Source organism: Danio rerio, chromosome 14, assembly GCF_052040795.2.
Source record: "Danio rerio strain M-AB ecotype USA chromosome 14, GRCz13ab, whole genome shotgun sequence".
Lineage (NCBI taxonomy): Eukaryota > Metazoa > Chordata > Actinopteri > Cypriniformes > Danionidae > Danio > Danio rerio.
In genome coordinates, this window is record NC_141034.1 from 36,317,093 (window position 1) to 36,332,227 (window position 15,135).

Consider the following 15,135-nt stretch of genomic DNA (forward strand, 5'->3'; position numbering starts at 1 on the left):
TGGATAAGTTGGCGGTTCATTCCACTGTGCCGACCCCTGATAAATAAATGGACTAAACCAAGGAAAAATGAATGAATTAATGAAAGAATAATGATAATGCTTATTATTATTATTTTTTTTTTAATTATTATTATTATTATTATTATTATTATTAAATTTGTTAATTATTTAAACATCATTTAATTTCTTTCTACGTAAAACACATTGAATAATATGTGCTGTATAAATAAACCCACTTTGCTATCAGGAAAAATATACTAATCACAAAATTTATGTTATGTATAGCTAACATCTAACATCATGCTAGTTTCCTGCCATGAAGAGACGGAAAAAAGGAAATAAAAAATACCATTTTATGACTCCTTTTGCTCAATCTCGTGAGCCCTCAGCTCTGCACTTGCCGTTCAGCACATCACCGTATAAATAAATAAAGCCAGCAGGTGATTTAGGGCGTCTGCTTATTTTCAGGAGAGCCTTTGAAGATGAAACAACTGCATTCCAAGTCCCAGTCTCTCTCCCTAGAGACATGCTTTCCAAAAGGCTACAGCCACAGCACAAAGCCAGTCTTGACATTTGCATAAATCCATCAGCGTCACCACAACAGCGCTGACTCCTAGGTCGTCATCTGCCTTTAAATTTAGAAAAAAATAAATAAAAAGAGACAGGATGGAGAAAAATACAGCAAATGTTGTAAAGCTTTTGCATATGCTGCAGTAGGATGATTACATTGACAGGTCTCAGATGAGCGCTTTTCAGACACAAGCTGTACAGAAAACAGCCATAGCTTTTGTTATTGCCTGGAATTTTACAACATGACCTATGTGTGTATGTTTGTTTATGTGTGTGAGTTTGCTGTTTGACGGAGGAGGCAGTGCATATGAATCTGCCTGTTCAAGATTCACAAGTAAATGCTGTGGACAAGGCCATTGGCCTCACCTGGCAGTCGATTGTCTTAATTTCACCGGTGTCACTTTCAATTTAGACAGCAGCTGAGATGAAAGATAACTCTGCAGGCTGCATCCGTACTGCTCAACCTCAGCAGCAGTGGCGTACAGACTGGAACTACAGTAGACGAGGGCCATTTCCCTAAAGCTCTGTTGAATGTGTTCACAAGTTTCATCATTACCACAAAGTTCACTGATTCTATGCTGTTCTAGATCATTATGGTCACTATTTTTCTTTTTCTTTTTTTTTCTTTTTTTTTTTAAATGAATTTATACAGTTGAAGTCAGAATTATTAGACCCCCAATTTTTTTTTCTTTTTTTAATATTTCCCAAATGATGTTTAACAGAGCAAGGAAATTTTCACAGTATGTCTAATAATATTTTTTCTTCTGGAGAAAGTCCTATTTGTTTTATTTCGGCTATAATAAAAGCAGTTTTTAATTTTCTTAAAACATTTTAAGTTCAAAATTATAAGCAATATTTTTTTCTCGATAGTCTACAGAACAAACCATTGTTATACTAAAACTTGCCTAATTACCCTAACCTGCCTAGTTAACCTAAACTAGTTAAGCCTTTAAATGTCACTTTAAGCTGTATAGAAGTGTCTTGAAAAATATCTAGTAAAACATTATTTACGGTCATCATGGCAAAGATAAAAGGGGGTTCTAAAGACTCACTCTCACTGACGTTTCAAAATTTGTCCCATATGTGAGCTCATTTGTCCGATTTTGACTGCTATGCCATCATAAATTGTAAAAAAAAACGAATTGAAGAAGGCTTTAAGACGGAGAAGAATCTGATGTGTAGTGAAGTCATCTTTCACTACTGACCTACAGTATTGTGTTAAATAGAGAAAGTATCTAGAGTAAATTTTTAAAGATTTGAAATTAAAATTTTTATACCAGACTATTGTTGTCATCCATGAATGTTCTAATATTTTACAAGAGAGGCTAGATAGGGAGGCTCGACATAATAATAATAATAGGTTTTTTAATTTAAAATATTAGCAGATTCCTTTATCTTTTCCTAAAGATATATGATAAAAATTCATTTATTCATTCATTCATTCATTTTCTTTTTGGCTTAGTCCCTTTATTAATCTGGGGTCGCTACAGCGGAATGAATCGCCAACTTATCCAGCATGTGTTTTACTAAGTGGATGCCCTTCCAGCTGCAAGCTGTCTTTGGACTTGTGGAGGCAACTGGAGCACCAAGAGAAAACCCACGTGAACACGGGGAGAACATGCAAACTCCACACAGAAATGCCAACTGACCCAGCCGAGATTCGAACCAGCGACCTTCTTACTGTGAGGCAATATTGCTACCCACTGCGCCATCGTGACGTCTATGATAAAAATATTATATTTTTTTCACATTGCTTTATTCTAAATCTTTAGGAAATATTTTTGGCACATCAAAAAGTGTGGTTATGATCGTCCCCTGACAAGCTAATCCAGAAAGAATAAAATAAAATGCAGTATTTAAACTATAAGTACTTAACTTCGAAATCAAATAGAAAATGAGGTGAATAACTACAAAAAGGTCATTTCTTTGAGAAAACAGAACCACCCCTTTCACCTGGCTGGCTACGGGCCTGTATAGTGTTGTAAAGTAAATAATAAAGTAAATAATAAATTAAACAAAAACAACAACCATGACCCATCTGTCGCTAATAAATAAAACTGATATAAATAAATAATTAGACCAAAATACAGTTCACTTATCATTTTAGTTTTGGGGTGAACTAACTCTCTAAATTATATTTTTCTGCCACAAAAACATTTGAAATGTTTAATTAATTGCTCTGTGTTATTGCTAGTCATTTATCAATAGTGAGTAATGAAACCGATATTTCATACATTCACAGGAAATAGTTTATGCCTGCATTAAAAAGCAAAGTGGAAGGCCAGCACGGACATTTCCTTGAATACACACCGTGAAAATTGATCAGAACTCAGTTTAATGGTGTGGGAGTGACTCTGTATTGCAGAGAAAATGGGCTCTGCTTGAGAAGAGATCTCCTTTGATAACACATTCCACGTGTATCTGTAACTAGCAGTGAAAGCCAGGTCTCGATATGACTGAGAGCTTACTATGGTGCTTCTGATGATGGAGCTCAGTATCTGCAGTCTGGAACATCACGCCTCCCTCAGTTCTCATAAAGCCGACTTCAGTTATGTAATCTCTCTCTCTCTCTCACACACACACACACACACACACACACACACACACACACACACACACACACTCAGACACAAGCTCACCCTATAATGCAACTGTCAAGGCCATCTATCATAAATGAGCAGCACAAATATGATATATTAAATATAATAGGATTCATAGATAGATCTTTCTTTCTCTCTTATTGTCTCATTCTCCCAACTGCAGAGTATGTTCCGTAAGAGATGAAGAGATGGGTTAAAGAAAGGTTTAAGGACATGGTAAAGGGAAATCCAGAGATCAAATGGTAATGAATTAGTGGAAAGATGTCAAAGTCGTGCAGAATGAAGAGTCATTGAGTAATTTATGCCATATCAGGTTGGAAGGGAAAGGAGGAGACTCAGACGGTGCACCCACAGCCCTTTCTCTGAATGTCTGATAGCAAAAGCTGTCTGAAATCACCAGGTTGAGTGTGATTGGTGGAACAACGATTTTTTTAGCAGCTGCATCAATTATAAACAGTTTCCTCTGATTTACTACATCTCGTGTACAACTGTATATGGTGCTGCTGCTCCATTATTTTTTTCCCTCAGCCTGGTCTATAGAGAACAGAAATCTACATCACAATGGTCATTTAAGTGTAGTAGTCAACATACTGCAAATTAGAAATAGTTCACCCCAAATTAAAATGTACTCACCATGTATGCACCCTCAAGTGGTTCCAAATCTTTGAGTTTCCTTTTTTTCTCTTAAACGGAAAAGAAGATATTTTTGAGAATCACAAAATAAAGAAAAAAAAATGAACTCAATCTATATAATATGATCTAAATGATCCACCATTTGATTTATTAGAATAAATTAATAAATCAGTTACAATTTAGCAAATAAGAAAAAATTGTCTTTGGTGCTGTTTTTGCATAAAGAAATTTTTTAAATGTTTGTCAATAATTTACTCATCCTTCACTTTTTCAAGCCTAATTGAGTTTCTTTTTTCTAATAAAGAGAAATGAAAATATTTTGAAGAATGCTGAAAACTGGTCGCCATTGATTTCTGTAGCATTTTTACTACTTTTGGACATTTTTCAAAATATCTTCAGTCTGTTAAAAAAAACATTATTCTAAAATACATAATAAATAATTGTGGTTGTATGTATCCTTGTAGATTTACCAGGTTGTATGTTCTCTTTCCCTTGATTTCCATTGTGTTGTTTCAATGTTAGAAAGCTAAATTAGCTTTCTCTTAGGCATTTAAAAAAAATAAAAGTTTTACAAACTTTGTTTTGAAGCAAAAAGTGTATGAAATCCTGACACAAACTAAGAGCTAAAAGGCTTTATTACAGTGAACTTACTGAGCGAAAAAAAATTGATGTTATTTTTTATAAGTATTTGAAAGCACATATAGACCATTCAATGTTGTAATTTGCAATGATTTTTTCCTGACCTTTTATTTTTTATAGCATCATAGATATTGTAGTTTTCTGTCTAAAGACTTTATTAAACACATTTGTTTTAATAACAAGCCAAATGAAGGTGAGTGGTTTCAACAAAAGTATATACATTCACTTTACATTCTTGGAGCTCACAACAGATCTGCTATTAAAGGTTTATTAATAATGTATCAGATCCTAATAGTTTACACTATATTATTGACAAAAAATAAATCCACCCCTTAAAAACATGACTACAATAAAATGAAAATCAAACAAACACTTTAGCTTAAGAGGTATGTATTGGTGCTTTTTGGATAAGGAATTCATGAGGCCACAAAAGACTTATTTTTCCACTGACTTTTTGAGGGACTTGGACTTTGAGGACTGTGTTCTGACACATGTCAGCCTGATGACCTTTGACTGTTTAAATAAGCTACACTAGACTTTAATGCTGCAATTCAGATGTTTGGCTGTGTCAATTGGATCCTGACCTTTTCACCAACAATATTTTCCCTATATAAAATGAACATCAAACAATTAATTCAAATAGCATTCATGAAACAGGTATCAGTAAATCAAAATAGCATTACCATGCAAAACTTTTATCTGCTTTTTATAATAATAAAAAAATCTGACAAACTTGCTTATAATTGGTTAAAAATGCAGTAAAAATTGTAACATTGTAAAACATTGGTGCTCAAGCAGTTTTTATGTGTAAATTGTTAGCCACATTTGTTAACCATTCTACATTATATAGGGTAACATAAAATATATAAACATTAAACAAAAGTATAAATAATGCAAGTAAACAAATTGAAAATACAAATTAAAAAACTTAAAATACAACACAACAAACAACCAATACAAATATAAACATGGATTTTTATCACTGACCAGGGGGTCGTGACCCTGATGATGTCATCCAAAATGGCCGCTCTGAAGTGAAGAGGGGAAAAGGCAATTCTTTGTTTGAAGTCTGAGCAGGTTTGGTGCTGAGGAATAGAAAATGGTAAGTGTGTGTAATCTTTCTATGTTTTTGTACTAAATTATGTTAAAAAGAAAACGTATCTGTGGTTATTTCAGTGTGTATGGGAAGATGATATGGACTATTATTTGACATGTTTTTGAATTGAGATGTCACATAAACACAATGTTAACCTTAGACAATTTAAAACAAAGTAATCCACATTACACAAGCACACACATGCACAATATACTAATGACAATACAAAGATCTACGCATACATTTTGTTTGCCAGCAATCGGACCATGTTTTAGTGATAGTGAAATGAAGCTTTCTGAACCAGTGAACTGCTCGACTCAATAGTGTCGGAAAATGGTTTGTTCATTGCAACTGATCAAGTCAACAAATTACTCAATTGCTGTAGTTTTTACACATAAGGTATGTTACATTATACCACTGGTGACTAGTAAAATCCAAGATATTCAAAGGTATTTATCGAATTTCAACTGGCCCTTCACTCACCCACCCATTAGTTCCAAGCGGGGATCGAATCAGTGATTTTTGGAAGTATTATTGCAGAGCAACACAAACAGCACACAGAAGTATAAATCATAACAATACATAAGGCATGCGCTGTGAGCCACGCCAATCACTAGACATGGAAGTATAAACCAGGCATTATGGTGAGGCTCTTGGGCTGCACTCGCCAGCTGGCCTCTGTTACACACTATACTACAATATGCAGTGGTCTTCTTTAAAGTTCGTTGTAAATAATACACTTTAGTATGATTCGAAAGCTTTTTACTATGAGTTGCTATTGTATTTTAGTTGAATTACTGGTGCGTGGGACCGGTGCAGTGCTTTGAAACAGTAGAAATGTATGTAATCGGCTGCTAATCTCTTGCTTTACACTTTACTGTGAGAGTGTTTAAACCTTTGAATCAAAATTCGAAGTAGTCATGTGGGTATAGGTGAAAACGAAGCTTTGGGCGTCACAATCACGTGATTATGGCAGAACTAGTCAAGTACACACCGGTACACTGCTTCACTGCAAGATTGTTTTTTTATGCATTCTTCGAAGCCTCAGTGTACAACATCACATCACTACCAAGTTTAGAAGTGTATGCATTTCATGTAAGAGTGTAGTATGTGTATGTCAAAGTGTCTTCCAAGTTGTACACTGTGACCTTTTTTTTATCATCCTTAATAGAAAGGAATGCATTTCTTTCTGTAACACTGTACTAACTATAAACTTCAAATTGTAGTTTAAATTCCACTTTAAATTATGTAATTTTTAAATATCAGATGAGAATAAGAAAGCAGAATACTTAATTACTCTTGTCGTTTTTCCCACTAACTGGAGAATGTCATGATAACTAAACAGAGCTCTGTTTTGTGTATGCCTGGCAGCCGTTCCAATTAAAAACACAAAGGTCAGTCATGTCCTTTCAGTCTGGCAATCCAAGATGATACCGAATGCAGAGCTATTGTGTGCAACACGCACATCTTTAGTAAACATGAGCAATTAAGAGGAACAGTGTGTTCTCTCCCTTTCCAAAGATGCCAGTTCATAGTAGTCATGCTGTTATAAAGGTATTAGAAAACCAGCACAGAGGGTGCCTCATTAAAACTCATTAATCCAACATCTGTGTCCGACAGGAAAAAAATACGTTTTTGAAATAATCTATCATAGGTACAGGAGCAGTGCCCACATTTTATGACAGCTTGAGTACAAAAGAGCTCCTTGGTGTTTGTGTGACGATAATTAGAAGGAAAGAAGTTCCTGGCACGACTCTCAGACGGACACATTAGTGGGTTTATTCTCCCATGTCAACCACATCATGTTAAACGAAAGTAATGCAATAAAAAAGATAGCTGTAACAAAAAACAAAAAAAAGCTTTCACACAAATGGAGCTAAAATCTCAGAAGAAACAAGGGGTCAGCATAAAGTAATGTGAAAAGGTGTGAGCGTTTCTGTATAATGTACATATTATATCTCTGTCTGTTCCACTATATTTTAGCTTTATTTTCAGATTGTAATTGTCACATTGTCTCTCTGTTTCTCCTGTGCAGGTTTGTGGGATGCCGCTGTCAGCCGTGACGTAGTGGGGGGGTTTGCAACATGCTGTGGATGTGATCCAGGAGTGAATAAATAAAAGATGAGGACCTGAGATTCACAGCCATTAAAGCTGTGACATTATGTAAGCATATAGTTTTTGTTTTTCTGTCTGTCTCACCAAATGGATCACCATGTGGTCCACCTCTCTTCAAAATGTCTTTTTTTAAAAAACAAAATGAGTCGTGAGCCTTTTAAAACAATGTTTTATTAGTCTAAATAGAGTAGTTTGTGTGCATTTTCTATTTTACAGTATTTTCTCATTGTTTTTGCAGTTTTAATGTTGTTTTTGTTATTAGGTGCAGTAACTCAGTGCTATGACATTTGGAGTTCATTTTTTTATTAAAAATGACATTCATACTCAAACTCTAGAGGTCTCTGGGTTTGGTTTGGTACATTAAATCTCTTGTCTATTGTGTTTTTTTAACTTCTGTTTGAAAAAATCTCAAAAGTATTCAACTTTCGAAATAATTTGTTGTTGGGTGACTTGTTAGCTGTTGAACTAACACTTAATTCTATAAAATAATCAGAAAACATTCCTTAATAGGTCATAAGCAACCTGTATCAATGTACTCTTTTTGGATATCTAAATGGCATCTTACTGTATATGTCCCAAGTAAGGAGGAGGGCAAACAGTAATTATAATAATGCTTCCAGAAATCAGCGATGACACAGATGTCTTACGTATGATGAGCATTGTGGTCATTAGTGATGAGCAGAAGGCAGCTGTTGGATAAGCCTCACTCGGAGAGAGACAGCAGTCTGTCTGGAGCCCGGCAGCAGTGTGAAGATTATTAGTCATCAACGTGTATATCACAGCTCAAGTATGCCAGATAAAGCTCTTATATGAGATATCAGATATCAGAGGTGTTATTCCGGGAATGTGTTTTTGAAGATTTAGAATTTACAGTAACATTCATAGTCACCAGTGCATTTTAGGAATGTTATAGTTAAGTGAAACTAAAGCTAAAACTAAACTATAATTATTTTTGTTTCTCGATACAAAAAAATATAATGGCGCTCTATTAAGGGCAGTCTCATCCCTGTATGTTCAGAGTAGGAGTTTGGTTTGCATTGCCAGCAATAAATCAGACTTGTTTCCAGTATGTTGGACTCTGGCAGGGCCGCCCTTTGTCACAAATTTTGTTCAGAATTTTTTATGCACCTCCAAGTCTGAATGCCATGGTTCTTCACCCGAAAAAGGTGGTTTGCCATCTCCAATTAGGAGGAAAGTTCTTACCCCAGGTAGAGGAGTTCAAGTTATTTGGGGTTTTGTTCACGAGTAAGGGAAGGATGGAATGTGAGACAAAGGGCATACTCGCACTGTGTACAATTGCCCTGAACCGGGCCAAAGCACGCTTGTCCCCTCTCCTGTCTCCCCCGATGGCCCGGACTCGCATTGCATTCGGGCCTGGGCACACTTACGTCATCGATGATGCGCTGTTCAGTAGAAAGCGCTTTTGCTCAGCACAGTGAAGATTTCTGTAGTTATATCGGTTTAGTCATTTGAGATGCAGTGACACGCAGTCAAAAACTCCGCCGAACAGATCAGCCACTTTTGACGCTCATAAACAATCATAAAGTCCTCGTGCTGCAGGAATTGCGTTTATTGAACAGTAAGAATGTTCAATTAATCCATATGAAACAGTCCCGTAAAAGTCACGTCTCGTCTTCAGTTTAGGGCTCTGGCACGCTTTGCACTCACACTACAAGTGTACCGCGCCAAAGCCCAAGTGAACTGCACTCTGGCAAACCTCTTCCATCAAGGCCAGGGCCGGCCAAGTGAACCGTGAGCACGAGCACTTACACTTCTTAAACGATCCGGGAAACAGGCCTGGGGACAGTTCAGATAGCGTAATGTGAGTAGGCCCTAAGAGTTGGATCCGAAGCAACGTAATGTTGCCGACGTATCGGTCCATTGTGGTAAAGGAGCTGAACTGAAAGGCAAAGCTCTCGATTTACTGGTCGATCTACGTGTCTAGTCTCACTTATGGTCATGAGATTTGGATCATGACAGAAAGGACAAGATCTCTGATACAAGTGGCTGAAATGACTTTTCTTTGCAGGGTGGCAGGGCGCACCCTTAAAGGGTGAGGAGCTCTGTCACCCGGAAGGAGCTCGAAGTAGAGCCGCTACTCCACATCAAGAGAAGTCAGCTGAGGTAGCTCGGGCATGCTTTCTGGATGCCTACCTAAGGAGGTGTTCCAGGCATGCCCCCCAGGGAGGAGGCCTCTTAAGACCGCTGCCTCTGACCCGGCCCCGGAAAAGGAGATGAAAATAAAATGAAAATGAAGTCAATTGTCAAACAGTAAATGACATAAAAAATAAAACTACTGAACTATTGTAACTTAATATCACTTGTTTGCATGTACTGAATATGATAGTCTACATTCTTCCATGCACTTACTTACTTACTGTAAGTGTAATTTTATTTCCTGAGCAAGCAATGATGTGCAGGCCCATATAGAATTCTATCACAGTGCAATAAAAATCAGAAAACGGTAATGTGTGGGTAGGCTGCACAGTGTTTCTTAAGTATATACAGTTAATCTGCAGTTATACAATATTTCTTTTTTAAAAAGTTGATATCTGTTCTATTATTATTGTATTATTTTATTTTTTGTAGTCTTGTCTTGAGTTCTTGTAACATGGAGTGTTTATAAGAAAGTGTCTAGTGCATATCCAGAGAAAATAGTGTTTCCTGCACTGTAAAGAAATGTTGTAAAAAACTCAGTAGTAATACTGTAAAAATGTAAAAGTGCACTTAAAACTAACAATTACAATTGTGCTGGTGTTTTATTACTTTTACAATATGCTTGTAAATTGTACAGTATTACTGACAACTTTTTAAAGGATTACTGGCTAAATTTGCAAGCACACAGCAAATTAACAATTACAATTGTTCTGTAGTTTTACAGCACAATTGTAATTGTTAATTTACAGCGCACTTGTAATTTTTTACACTATTACTGGCAACCAAAATTACAGTGTACATATGGTTCATCAAGCCCAATCACCTCTGTGTAGAACATTCAGAATTGTACAATGTTTTCCCAGAAACATAGAGATGTTTGGAGAAACATGAAGAAATGCTTGCAGATTTATGGCTGGCTTTGTACAGTACTATATCCAGAAACAGCACTGCTAGCCAAACAAACTAAACCCGCATCAGCCTGCCAGGACAACGGGTTCTGTGCCTGTAGCATGAGTCAATTACAGTATGGTGCATCATTTTCCAGTAATAAACCAAAATTGGCTTTGTTTGTTTAGATGTCCTTCCTTATCTTACCACTGAAAAGTAGACTGAAAGGGACAGTTGCACTTTTGATTAAGTTTTACCTTAACACTTGGTGTTCATAATTTAAATCAGTCACTTTTAAAAGGCAGTAAATGGTCCCTTGACTTTGTAATTTACACTGCAAGACTATTTGTACTGATGTTTATGTAATTAGATATGAGAGAATGATAGAAAGAGGCAGGTGTGCCCTGCTGTGCCCTGCTGTGCCTTTTTCTTTTTTTTTTTTTTTGCAATTTTAAACCATTTTATAAAAAATATTATTCCTTCAAAAATGATTCCATAAAGTTAAAAATCGATTCAAACCCTTGCTTTATTCATAGCTTAATTATAGCTCAGGGTTCAACGTTAACAATGTTTTTTTCTACTGGCCCAATTGTTCAGATTTTCAGTTCAGATTTTTACTTGCCTGCCAAAAAAATAAGTTAATAGCTATTTCTTTGTCATGTCTCTTAAATGTGTCAAAATAATGTAAGGATAAAAAATATCAAATAAAATAAGAATTTAAATGCTCTATAAAAATGTTAATAAGTGTATAATGAGCAAAAATATATGTGTTATGCAAACAAAAAGAGCAGTATGTAAAATGTGCAGCTATTTTTTTGCAGGTCTAAATTATTTAACAAAAGGTGACTTGCCAAACTGATGGCAAACTGTGCAAAACAACACCTAATTTTTTTTTGTTGTGTTGTACCCACGTAAATGTTTGCTTCCAAGATGTTGGAAAGAAATGTTTTCTTTTGGCTTCATAATTTGATGTTGCTGCCATGTTGCTGTGTCTTAGCTGTACTGGTTGTTACCAGGCTATGGAAAAACAACATGCTCACAACATCCAATCAGATAAGAGGAACTGAAAAGAAATATAGTGTTCACAGAAAAGGTAGCACATTTCTCGATTCTAAGACTGTGTTTGCACACAATTGTCAAATAGTCACAGGCAAATGAAACTTTAGTAACAAGGCAGCACTGGCCCGATCGGTCTGCCTGTTGTCCCGAGCATCTCGCACACTGGCCCCGGGCAGTCCTTATTGTTGAGCCTTGTAGACTTTTCTAAATTATATTAAATGTTTTGCTGAATTTGATCTTGTCTGCTAGTGTAAATTACCATTTTGACATTATGCATAATATAACTGAAAAAAGTTAACAACTGACAATTATTCTTTCTTTTTTATAAACATATTTTTAACCTCAAATAAAAGTGTTTTCATAGAGCAAAAAAAAAAGGGAGATGATTATTATTATTCCAATGTTTCCAATATTTTATTCCAGTTTCATGATGTTGAAACGGCATCAGCTTTTCTGACTCTGCTTTATATTAAAACAGGGATATTCAATAACAAATGCATTTAAGATGTGTTTGTCTGTTTTAGACATGAATTGTGAAGTATTTTGACTGCCAAAATAACATGGATAAGTCTCTAAATCTGTAATTTTCAGCTTCCCATATATTGAGAATAAGAGGCAATGCTTTCTCAATGCACGATAAACAAAATAATCAGATGGTAAGATTGGCAATATTGTGCATGTGTTAAACTATAGACCATTTTGGTTTAGCACACAATCTCAGAAGAAATACAACCTTTTAGTTATTAATTATCAATAATTAGCTATAATATATCTAATTTTAATGGTAGTTATGGCCTTAGAAAAAAGACACCAACAACTACTTTAAACTAGTACAAATACCCGGTAACACTTTAGTTTAGTTCTATCATTAACTAAAATAGCTTAATAAACTTCTAATTAGCTGTTATTAAAAGTTAGTAAGGTAGAAGATTTTGGGTAAGATTAGAGATGCAGAATTAGATCATACTGTATAACTAATCGACAGTTAAAATCTTAACAATAGGCAGGTAATAAGCCAGTAGTCAATAGTGTATATTATGACCTAAATTAACGTGTTACCAAATGCACCCACTTCGAATGTTATCACTGGATTGAATAGGCATTATAAGTGGTTATCAGCTGATAGTTATGGGCCAGTAGGGGCCTGTTATCGTCCATCCACATGGTTAATCAGCTATACTAATAGAGAAAAGTCCAGATCCAGATCTGTTTTTACATTTCTGTGACGGTTGGGTTTAGGGGTGGGGTAGGGCTAGACATTAATAAAATACAATTAATTAAATATTTAATAAATAATGTAAATAATTTTCGTTAACTTCAATCTGCAGCCATATGTGATCTATAGCTAATTAACCATGTGGATGGATGATAGCAGCCCTCTGAGCCTTCCAGCAGGCGCAGAAGACCCCTACTGGCCCATATCAATCAGTGGATAACCACTGATCACATCCATTCAATCGAGGGATAACATCCGAATCAGCTGCCAAATACACTGTTATGACTTCTGGAAAGAAAAAGACTATGAACAAGAATGAATATTTCCTGTGTTCATGCACTATTAAGCAGATTACACATTGAAAGATTTGTGCACATAGAATATTTGGAACTGAACAGCACAGCTTAACTCTGCTGATATGTGAAGACAAACTGCATTGTCTGCTTATCATTTGCACATGCAGCAGCCCGAGCCAGTGACTCATTCTCTGTATCTCTCGCTCTCTTCCTCTTGTAATGTTTTGATGGAGTAATTCAAACAGGTAAAGAACAATAAAACCTGGAAAGAGCTGCAATCCCAATGTAGGTATTGTCATACAGGAGCCTAATGAAGTTGGCTTGTTTTTGAAAAGCTGTACAGAATTTAGGTTTGCCTCATTTGAATACATTTTCTCAACAGCTTGAACACAATGACTCATTCACACATCCTCTTTCTCTCTCTCCGCATATTTCTTTCCCTTTCACACTTGTACATCCTGTATTCCTCCAATACATTCCCTAGTGTGATCATTAAAGCGAAATCAAGAAGTGAACCACGAGTAAGGTTACCATAGGAACTGATTGGCGGGCCATGATTTGGACTCTATTCATATACGAGGCATTAGGAGGATTTTGCAGCCCGTTGCCTGGTTTCATTAGAGGCTAATATCGGTCGGGATGAGTTTGAGATGGCCAGAGGAGACGGTTGCTAGGCGGACAATCATGCTGTGTGGGAGGGCTGCTTGTGCTGCCTTGAGACCACCAATATACAATCTGTTATCTCAGATGAATCCTTTTCTGCCTAAAAATGAGCTCTTCTTCCATGTAGTAGTGTGCGCTTCTAAAATGGACAATGAATTATGAGCGCTGGGACCTGCCCACACTGAAGTAACAAAGATTTATCTATAGTGATCAAAACATGTAAAGAAGCCTAGCTGAGCCTGGAATGATTCATGGCATTTTTGTTGATGTGTCATTCTTAACAATCGTTCCTCTGAACATCCACGTCCTCCTTGTACGGGACTCGAGGGCCTCATCTGTTTCTGCTGACAGAGGGAGGACGGAAACGGTTCAGACAGTGGAATTTTTCTCATTAGAGGATCTCATTTACTATGGAAGGGGCAAATCAGAACGGATGACAGATATTAATATTAAGGATTCTGTAGTGCTAAAAACGGCATCGGTTTGACAGAGACAGAGGAGTTGGTTGTTAATCACGCATAGTGCTTGGGTTGCCTCTAGACTGTTGAAAATGGTCCCTGCTGACCATCTACATGTGATTTTACACACACACACACACACACACACACACAAACACACACATACACACACACACACAGACACACACACAAACACACACAAACATATATGCACGGTGGCTCAATGGTTAGCGCTGTTGCCTTACAGAAAGAAGGTTGCTGATTCGAGCCCCAGCTAGGTCATTTGGTGTTTCTGTATGAAATTTGTATGTTCTTTCCTTCAGGTGCTCCGGTAAGCCAAAAGAAAATGAATGAATGAACATATGCATGATTTAATATACATGCGCTTAGTCCCTGTTCAAATCATTTAAAATATTCTCACATGCTGGATTAGTTTACACCCCCCCCCAAAAATGCGCTATTTATTAATTAATTTTTCTTAGGCATATTCCCTTATTTATCAGGGGTTGCCACAGTGGAATGAACCACCAACTATTCCGGGATGTGTTTTTTGCAGGGGGTGCCCTTCCAGCTGCAACCCAGTACTGGGAAACACCTATACACACTCTCACATCCACACATTCACATATAAGCTTCAGCCAATTGTTCATCCAATTCACCTATAGCGCATATCTTTGGGGGAAATGTCACCTGGAGGAAACCCAGGTGAACACAGGAAAGACATGCAAACTCCACATAGAAATGC

The 15,135-nt window shown here is 36.4% G+C and overlaps 1 long non-coding RNA gene across 1 annotated transcript in view; it reads left to right on the forward strand.

Annotated features, from left to right (window-relative positions):
* Positions 1-15,135, forward strand: part of LOC147833984 (uncharacterized) — a 131,192-nt gene that overhangs the window by 66,216 nt on the left and 49,841 nt on the right. Inside the window, exon 4 of the long non-coding RNA XR_015507692.1 lies at positions 7,574-7,701. This is a non-coding gene — a long non-coding RNA (uncharacterized LOC147833984). The remainder of the gene's footprint in view (positions 1-7,573; positions 7,702-15,135) is intronic.